General features: G+C 43.7%; 1 long non-coding RNA gene across 1 annotated transcript; it reads right to left on the bottom strand.

Annotated features, from left to right (window-relative positions):
* Positions 1-446: 446 nt before the first annotated feature.
* LOC118121849 lies at positions 447-1,608 on the bottom strand. The gene is made up of 4 exons (XR_004698400.2): positions 1,301-1,608; positions 1,137-1,193; positions 900-1,050; positions 447-755 (listed from the first exon to the last, which is right to left on the bottom strand). It is a non-coding gene; the product is annotated as an uncharacterized LOC118121849 (long non-coding RNA).
* Between the last annotated feature and the right edge of the window lie 8,110 nt (positions 1,609-9,718).

The following is a 9,718-nucleotide window of genomic DNA, read 5'->3' as shown; positions in this document are numbered from 1 at the left end:
GAGAGAGAGAGAGAGAGGTGTAAGTATGTCTCAGTCACTTAGTACAAGATAATTCATAAATCAAACAAAAATATAGAGTAACCAAAAAAGGTTTTAATGTTGCAGGAAATTAGATTTGTTTTACAAAATGAATAATAATTGACAGTTTGTACACTCTTGTTTTAAAACTACTTTCATAACTTTCTTGGCAATACAAATTACACATTGAATTTGAAAACTATAAACTCAGATATGCAGTGACAATATTTCATAGAATACAAGTAGAACATCAATACATTTGAAAACATACTAAATTATGATGGCTTAATTGGGTTGTTGAAAAATATGTTTTAATATTGATATTTATAAAAATATACAATGAATAGAAAGGTGCGACATCCTCTGTCCATAACCCTCAACAAGAGTAAGGAAAAACTACCCATAAAAACCCTATTAACAGGGGGGAAAAAATGTAGAAACCTCAGAGAGAGCCACATGTGAGGGATCCCTCTCCCAGGATGGACAGAAGTGCAACTGATGCCGCTTTATCAAATCTTAAAATTAAAACATTTAAAATAAATTGAAATATACAAGTACTCAAAAGAAATAACTACACCGAGCACAATGTTAAACCAGATAGTGTGCAACATACAAGAAAGAGCTCTATGCACAAGGTTAAGACTCCATGAGTTTGCTGCAACCATTCTGGTGAATAGAGTGGGTTTGATTTGTGGCAGAGGGACATTTGGGGACAATCCAGTCATCTTCCTCTTTTCCTGAAAGGACACAAAAGCAAACACATCAGTAATGGCAATCTTACATTGCAGTGTGACTCAACGGTATTTGAATTCAGTTAGGAAGTCAAAGAAAACAGCAGTCCTTAAAAAGATGAAATGCCAGTTGTCAGTCACGTTGTTTACCTCTGTATTTTGTGTTGTGATGAGTTCTCTGGAAAGTTGCAGTTGTTACTTGGGTTCTCGCTGATGATCCTCTTGTCCGTCATTACCGCTATTGCTGTACCCATTTTACTGATCATTGATTCTGCCGCCGTCTCATCTGGTTGTGACTTTTCTAAAAGAAAAAGCATAATCAAAAACTTCCCAAGAGCTACTGTAGGCATCACTTGGGTAATTATTGTTGTTTCTGCTTTCCCTTACTGAAACTGCTGCTGTCCTATGACATGTCAGTCTGGATTCTCCCTCCTGTTCTGGTTTCTAGTGTGAGAAAGACAAGTTGCTGAAACACCATCTTTGGCAAGTAGAACATCTGATTAACGGTAATGAAAACAGTCTTCAGAAAAGTTTAATGTGTCAACTCAAACCTTGTGTGGAATGCTGATTCTTCACTGGAGCTGTCTTCTGTCCTCACTGACGAACCTGGTTCTTCTCCTTGCCAGCCTCATTTGGGTCCCTCACTGGAGCTGTTGCTGTCCTCATTACAGTCTCTCACCATTGTCACGGTTATGGCAGTGATATTACAGAAAAGACAGGGAAAACAAAACTGCATTAATGTAATGTTTCAGACCAAAGAGAAAAAACACATTTCTATTACGTTGAAGAAAAAGAGTACTTAACTTTATGGTGTTGATCTGCATACAATAATGATGTAGTCAGGCAGGACCTCATGTGGGTGTCATGTCGTGAGAAAACAAAAGCACGATTAGGCACTGGGCATAATTTGAGCAACTAACTTAAGAAAAACTATTAAAGGCATAATGATCATAGAAAAAAAAGGGAAAGTTGAATGTCATATTACCAACAGTCCTGTGTAGTGCAACACTTACCAAATTTCTTCCCTCTGACATGCTGACACCTTTCGGACTGCGTCTTCATTGCTGTAACCGTCTTCACTCTGGGTGACTATGGAAAAACAATACAAACATCAGCATACTGAGCATAACCTGCAAAACATCTAGATCTGTCTGAATGAATTCCAAACAATAATACTGAAGGGCATTATATTCCAAACAATACGTGGATGATCATTTGACTGAATGAACACCTACAATGATTTGTTTTGCATCTTTATAGTTATCTTAACATACTAACCTGGATCTCCGGAACTGCACTGCTGTTGTCCTCAGTGGAGCTGCTTCTTCATCCCTCTGTCTCATTTCTTTGTCAATTTGTTTGTTTTTTCGAGTTAGAGTGTGTGCCAGTTGGTTTGATAAAGTCGTTTCAGATGTAATGTTAATACTATGTCCAGCCAATACATACCACTGTGCCACTATGACTCAAAACACTTAGAAAGGCTAAGAGATAAATCGGACAGACCACTGGCTTGTATGACTGTCTGCCATTTAGCCCGCTCAGCAGTCCTCCTCATTACCTCCTCGCCTTCTAAAAACGTGCTGCTGCCTGAATCGCACCCTTGGGAGCCAATCCAAACAGCCAGCAAAACAACAAACAAAAATAAAAATTGAACACAAAAGGCTAAAAGATAAAGCCGATGACTACTGGCTTGTATGGCTGTTGAGAGTGCCATGTAGCCCGCTCAGCAGTCATCCTCATTACCTCGTCGCCTTCTATGAACAACTAAATAGAACTATCTGTGCACCCAGAGAAAATAGACTTAAAGAACGTGATGAACCCAGAATCGCAAATGAAAGCATCAGTTATGCTGCTGCTTTGTAAACCCTAACAGTACGCAAAGGCTAAGAGATAAATCGGACAGACCACTGGCTTGTATGACTGTCTGCCATTTAGCCCGCTCAGCAGTCCTCCTCATTACCTCCTCGCCTTCTAAAAACGTGCTGCTGCCTGAATTGCACCCTTGGGAGCCAATCCAAACAGCCAGCAAAACAACAAACAAAAACAAAAATCGAACACAAAGGTAAAAAATAAAATTGAACAAAGGCAAAGATAAGCCATGACTACTGGCTGTATGGCTGTTGAGCAGCCACAGTCATCTAGCTGAACAACTAATAGAATATCCCAGAATAGATAAAGACGAGATATAAAGATCAGTTATGTGCGCAACCTAACATAGGAACGACAGCCAGTATGACTGTCGCGCGCTCAGCAGTCTCTTCCTCCCGCCTTCTAACGTGCTGCTGCCTGAATTGCACCCTTGGGAGCCAATCCAAACAGCCAGCAAAACAACAAACAAAAACAAAAATCGAACACAAAAGGCTAAAAGATAAATCGGACTGACCACTGGCTTGTATGACTGTCTACAGACTGCCATTTAGCCCGCTCAGCAGTCCCCCTCATTACCTCGTCGCCTTCTATGAACAACTAAATAGAACTATCTGTGCACCCAGAGAAAATAGACTTAAAGAACGTGATGAACCCAGAATCGCAAATGAAAGCATCAGTTATGCTGCTGCTTTGTAAACCTGACAGTACGCAAAGGCTAACAATAAACAAAAAAAACCCTAACATAATAGAAATAAGTCAGAGAAATTACCCCTTCAGAACATTGTGGCACTCTTAACAACTGTATTAGCTGTATGTATTGGCTGGTAAAGTTATCACAGTGTTAAAACACAGTAAACTGGATTGTGATAACTGTAATACGTTTGGAGGACACCAGATTGGAGGCAGGTATTTGGCTGAGATATGTATATGTGATCTAGGAGTGTCTGACCTTCAGTTGTTGCAGCTGTGATAACTTGTGCATAGCCTCTGGACTGAAACAGTTCACGAATGGCCTTCTTTCCTTTGCAAAGGAGGGCTTCGTTAAAGTCTCCACACACAATGACAGGCTGGTGATTCATTATGGCGAGAGAGTCCAGGAGGTTGGTCAAGTTTGGCAAAAACCTCTCGAGGCTGAACTGTGGTGGTCTGTACACAGCTGCAATCAGTGCTTGGAATGGGTTCTCCACTTTGACCACTACAAACTCCAGATCCGTCACATTTTGAATGAACCGTCGGGCCTCTGCTTGAATGTGGCTCTTACAGTACACTGCAACCCCACCTCCATCTTTTTTTGCCATGTCTGGATAGCTGGTGTAGGAGACATGTCTGCTGCGTGTAAACATGTTGTATCCTTCCAACTGGAACTGTGGGGAATCAACTGATCCAGACAAATGCGTTTCTGTTATGCACAAAACATCGGCAAGTCTCAGTTCATGGTGGCACTTCATGTCCTCAATGTGAGAAGGAAGTCCTTGTGCATTGTGGTGGATTAGTGTCATCGTTTGAGCCATTTCATCTGCTACTTTGACGTTTTGCAACAGCGGCCTTGTGCTTTGGAACGATGCTTGTGTCATTTCTTGCATTGAAGCAGTGATTTGAGGAGCAGCATAGATTTTCTTTTCATTGAGGTCAGCGATGTAAAGTCCTTGCAGTGAGGTTGTCCGGCTGAGGGCAACATAGGACATTCCAGGCTCAAACACACGCTTCAAGCCCACCACTGCAGACTGCATTGTCATGCCCTGCACTTTGTGAGCTGTGCAGGCAAAGGCCAGCTTAATTGGGAACTGCCTTCGAACCATTCCTTTTCTGCTGCCGCTTTCCTCACGCGTCTCTATGTACACAAAGTCATCTGATGCCCCTTTTATCTTTTTTGCGGAATTTGCGTCCGGCAGTTGGATTGTCCAACTGAAGTCCAACCAGTTTCACTGTCGTTTGTCTACTTTTCTCGGTTGTCACTATGTTGGCAATGGTTCCGAACGTGCCATTAACGAGCCCATCCTCCACGTCCAGATTCCTGATGAGCATAACACGTACGCCGTGCGCAGCTTGTATGTTGTCAGGTAACTCTCTTTTGCTTCCTTTGACAGTTCCTATCTGGATCATTTGACCGGTGGTGGGGTCCTTTAGATAGTCCTCTGCCTTAATGTTTAGAAAGTCAGGGTGGAGGGCAGTTACGGTGGCACAATTGTGGGCATCGACCTCTTTGTTTGTGGCAAATATATGCAGGACATTGGGTGGACAGTCTTTGATGTCGGTGACAGCCTGGTAGAGCAAAGCTTTGTCGCTGTCACAGAGTTCTTCTGTCTTTTGCTTAACCCGTATCCTGTTCAGGAGCTCTGCAAACACGAGATCATCTTTTTGACGCATGATCTGTGTCAGGTTGACCATTTGAAACTGGTCTTTCCAGAGGTCAAGCACAGACCCCTCGTAGACACAGAGTGGTTTGGCTCTACCGAGGGGCGGCAGTTGGTAGAAGTCTCCTACTGCCAGGACAGACATCCCTCCGAAAGGTTTCTTGTTTCCTTTGATCTGCTGAAATCTCCAGTGGACATAGGAAAACAGCTCTTTTGAAACCATGGATATTTCATCTATTATGAGAATGTCTGCATTGGATAGCGTTGCTCTCATTTCATCCAGTGCATTTCCAAGTCCTTGATATGGTGGTTTCAAAGATCTTGGCAGTTTGAGGATGGAGTGCAAGAACATGTAACTAAACATCCTCTCAATAATTTCACATCAGTTTTAGCAACGAGTCAGCATCAAGGTCTCACTTTCCACACAAACACACATTTTTACAACATGAATCCAAACACACAAAACACCCATGCTCTCAGTAACACACATCGCAACAATTAGTTAGCAAAAATGAACTCACTTCACACAGACTTGTGCACACACATAACTATAAGTTAATTACTTGGGGAGTTAACCAGATACCGTCAGAGTGCATTAATAGCCCTCACAGAATAAAATCAGCTAAACAAGGACGATTATTATTAATTATACAGGTGTAATCAATAAACATAAAATTTTAGAAAGTCAAAGTTTAGTCAAACTGTGTTCACGGGGAGACTTTAGCTTGGTTCTAATCTTTGAAGTGTTTCGGTTTTCCGACTGCACCCGAAGGCAACACCAAACAACGAAACGTATGGAGTAAAGATCGTTGGCATTGTAAACGATGCTTTCTGTCGTCTTGCTCCTTTGTAATGCACAGGGGAACAAAGAGCAATATAATGGTAATAGTAAACCACGACTGGCAACATAAACTGAACTTTCTCATCCAATAGTCGGGAACTTTTGGGCGAACTCTGACCTCGTGTGCCAGTGTTAGTCATCCGCGTGAAACAGTGGCCACTGAGCAGTAAGGGCCGGTCTACACACATCCGCCGGCAGTATTTAGATTAAACTAAGCTTTAAGGCGAGTGAAGGATTTTTTTGGTCCACACTTTACACATTTAAAAACAGAAATCCAAACAAACATAAATACACACAAAAATACCCAGGCTCTCAGTAACAGACATTATGTGCACACCAATGAACAATAAAACCAATCACCCCGCTAGCTTGCTTTGTCAAGTAGTTGTAAAACACACTTTGTTAAGCATTAAACTACAACCACAACCGTTACCTGGTGCCGGCGTCCAAGCCGTCGTCGGAAGCTATCTTGGCTCTAATGTTCGCCTACGGCGGCCAGACGACTGACTCCCGGGCTCACTTGCTTTCCTCAGCACGGCGCTGAAGCTCGGCGTGCGTCTGGAGGAGGAGCGTGTATTCACCGACATAGCGCAACAGAACACACCGCTACGTTCAAACTTCTCTGAAGCTTCTCTGTCAGCCGAGAGAGACTCAGGCTCCCGCTCTCCCGCTCTCCCGCTCTCTCGCACGCCCACTCACTACAGCGCAAGCCTTCCGTTAAAAAGGAGCTACGCTGCTAATGTAACACATGCGCACCTAGCGTTAGCTTAGCTTCCCCGTCAACTCTTCCTCAAACTCCACAGAAATCAAATAAAACTCACTAAACCCGCCGCGGTTAGTCTCCGTACTGTTTCATAAACCACTCACACTGACCCTTAATTCAGCGACTTAGATGTGAACATAGTCTGTGGCGTTTTTTTCACACTTGCCGCCCAACCGAGGCGAGCTAACGCTACTTAGCATCACGCTAGCTTGTCACTCATTCATTTAAATGCCAATATATAATGACAAGATTACCACCGGAATCAAAGATAAGCAGCAGAAAACACAAGACAAGCCAGCAACAGTATTCCCACATTTGTCATGAAAGCAACGTCACATAAACCAGCACATTATCAACATTTAGCAGCAGCAGGTAACAGCGGCTAACTTATCATGTTACAGTATTTAAATTTTAAACTTAAATTATGAGCCTGATATGTATAAGTTGCGATGCTGGCTAAACTTCCATAGAGCGATACATCACTTACCTCGGACAAGGTCAGAGAGGCGGAACAGAGCTGAAGTCCAGTACTTAGTACTCAGTCAAAAAGACAACAGCCAATCAGATCCATCCTGCCCTCCATTTTACCCCATTGTTGAAATGTCAACACCAATCAGAATCTGCTTCAAATTCAAATCTAAAATGGCTGCTTGCCATGGTGATGAAACTTTATTTCAGTAAATACTTTTTTTACTCAAACTCATGGAGTTATTTTGATGAGTACATTTGATTTATATTTAAAATAATAATAATAATAATGTTATATATAAATGAATAAATGAAAAATGAATCCAAACAGAGAAAAAGGAATGATTTCTCCTCCCCAAATATATAAGGCCTATATGCAAAGTGATGCCCTTATAATTTACATAGGATGAATTTTCTGCATGCGAGGTGGGGTGGCTCTTAAAAGAGCCGTTTTGTGGTCCTTAAAAGGACCGTTACAGCTCCTCAGCCAGTGCAGCGCGGATATTGGCCAGCAGCAGGTGGTTTCCTCCTGGATTGAGGTGAACCCCGTCGCCCAACAGGTGCTGCAGCGTAATGTCCCTGTGGACAATGCACCGCATACCCATGTCCAGCATGAACCCGCGCATGACAGCGTTGAGCCAGCGGCGGGTTCGCTCTATGGAGTAGCCACTGGTGGCTCAGCCGAGAGAGACTCAGGCTCCCGCTCTCCCGCTCTCCCGCTCTCTCTCTCGAACGCCCACTCACTACAGCGCAAGCCTTCCGTTACAAAAGGAGCTACGCTGCTAATGTAACACATGCGCACCTAGCGTTAGCTTAGCTTAGCTTCCCCGTCAACTCGTCCTCAAACTCCACAGAAACCAAATAAAACTCACTAAACCCGCCGCGGTTAGTCTCCGTACTGTTTCATAAACCACTCACACTGACCCTTAATCCAGCGACTTAGATGTGAACATAGTCTGTGGCGTTTTTTTCACACTTGCCGCCCAACCGAGGCGAGCTAACGCTACTTAGCATCACGCTAGCTTGTCACTCATTCATTTAAATGCCAATATATAATGACAAGATTACCACCGGAATCAAAGATAAGCAGCAGAAAACACAAGACAAGCCAGCAACAGTATTCCCACATTTGTCATGAAAGCAATGTCACATAAACCAGCACATTATCAACATTTAGCAGCAGCAGGTAACAGCAGCTAACTTATCATGTTACAGTATTTAAATTTTAAACTTAAATTATGAGCCTGATATGTATAAGTTGCCATGCTGGCTAAACTTCCATAGAGCGATACATCACTTACCTCGGACAAGGTCAGAGAGGCGGAACAGAGCTGAAGTCCAGTACTTAGTGCTCAGTCAAAAAGACAACAGCCAATCAGATCCATCCTGCCCTCCATTTTACCCCATTGTTGAAATGTCCATACCAATCAGAATCTGCTTCAAATTCAAATCTAAAATGGCTGCTTGCCATGGTGATGAAACTTTATTTCAGTAAATACTTTTTTTACTCAAACTCATGGAGTTATTTTGATGAGTACATTTGATTTATATTTAAAATAATAATAATAATGTTATATATAAATGAATACATGAAAAATGAATCCAAACAGAGAAAAAGGAATGATTTCTCCTCCCCAAATATATAAGGCCTATATGCAAAGTGATGCCCTTATAATTTACATAGGATGAATTTTCTGCATGCGAGGTGGGGTGGCTCTTAAAAGAGCCGTTTTGTGGTCCTTAAAAGGACCGTTACAGCTCCTCGCCCAGTGCAGCGCGGATATTGGCCAGCAGCAGGTGGTTTCCTCCTGGGTTGAGGTGAACCCCGTCGCCCAACAGGTGCTGCAGCGTAATGTCCCTGTGGACAATGCACCGCATACCCATGTCCAGCATGAACCCGCGCATGACAGCGTTGAGCCAGCGGCGGGTTCGCTCTATGGAGTAGCCACTGGTGGCTCGCTGTGTCCGCCAACACCGCCGAGGGAGGATGTCGGAGAACATCAGGAGAGTCCCCGGAAAGAGAGCCGCGACCTCCCTGATGTCCTCCTTCATCCTCAGCATCAGCTCCCGCCTCCCCTGGCCACGGAAGCCGATGCTGTTGCCGCCGAGGTGAATGATGAGAACCGCAGGTACCACAGCGCTCTCCGCCCGCTGCCGCCGCAGGAACGGTAGCAGCTCCTCCCACCGCCGACCTCCTCTCCCGAACCACGACACCTTGTAGACCGGCGCGATGTCGACGTCTCTCCGCTCGCTCAGAAGGTGGGAGCGCAGCCGAGCAACGATTGAGCTCCCAACAATCCACACACTTGTCCGGGAATCCATGGTGAATGAACATCTCCGCCGCAAACCCTATTATTTATATACCCCGGTGGGGGCGTCAACCTGCCGCGCAAATATGGAGACTCCAGTGATTGGCGGACTTGTTTCACTCCCAGTGATAGACAGTTAGCTTTACAGAATCCAAGTCGGCTCCAATATCAAGAGACAGAGCGGCACATCCAGGTGAATGCGCATGCAGCTCTGAAGAAAGAGTTTGCTCATCTAAGAAAAGTATAGAATCTAACACTGATCATAACATATTAACACTGCTATGATCAGTGTTAATAATGTAGTCAGGTTTAAGTTATAGCGGCTCAGATACGTCAGCTGAGTGTGTATGTGAGAGACACGCACG

Source organism: Hippoglossus stenolepis, chromosome 15, assembly GCF_022539355.2.
Source record: "Hippoglossus stenolepis isolate QCI-W04-F060 chromosome 15, HSTE1.2, whole genome shotgun sequence".
Classification (NCBI taxonomy): domain Eukaryota; kingdom Metazoa; phylum Chordata; class Actinopteri; order Pleuronectiformes; family Pleuronectidae; genus Hippoglossus; species Hippoglossus stenolepis.
This window is presented reverse-complemented; position numbering and strand designations above follow the sequence as displayed.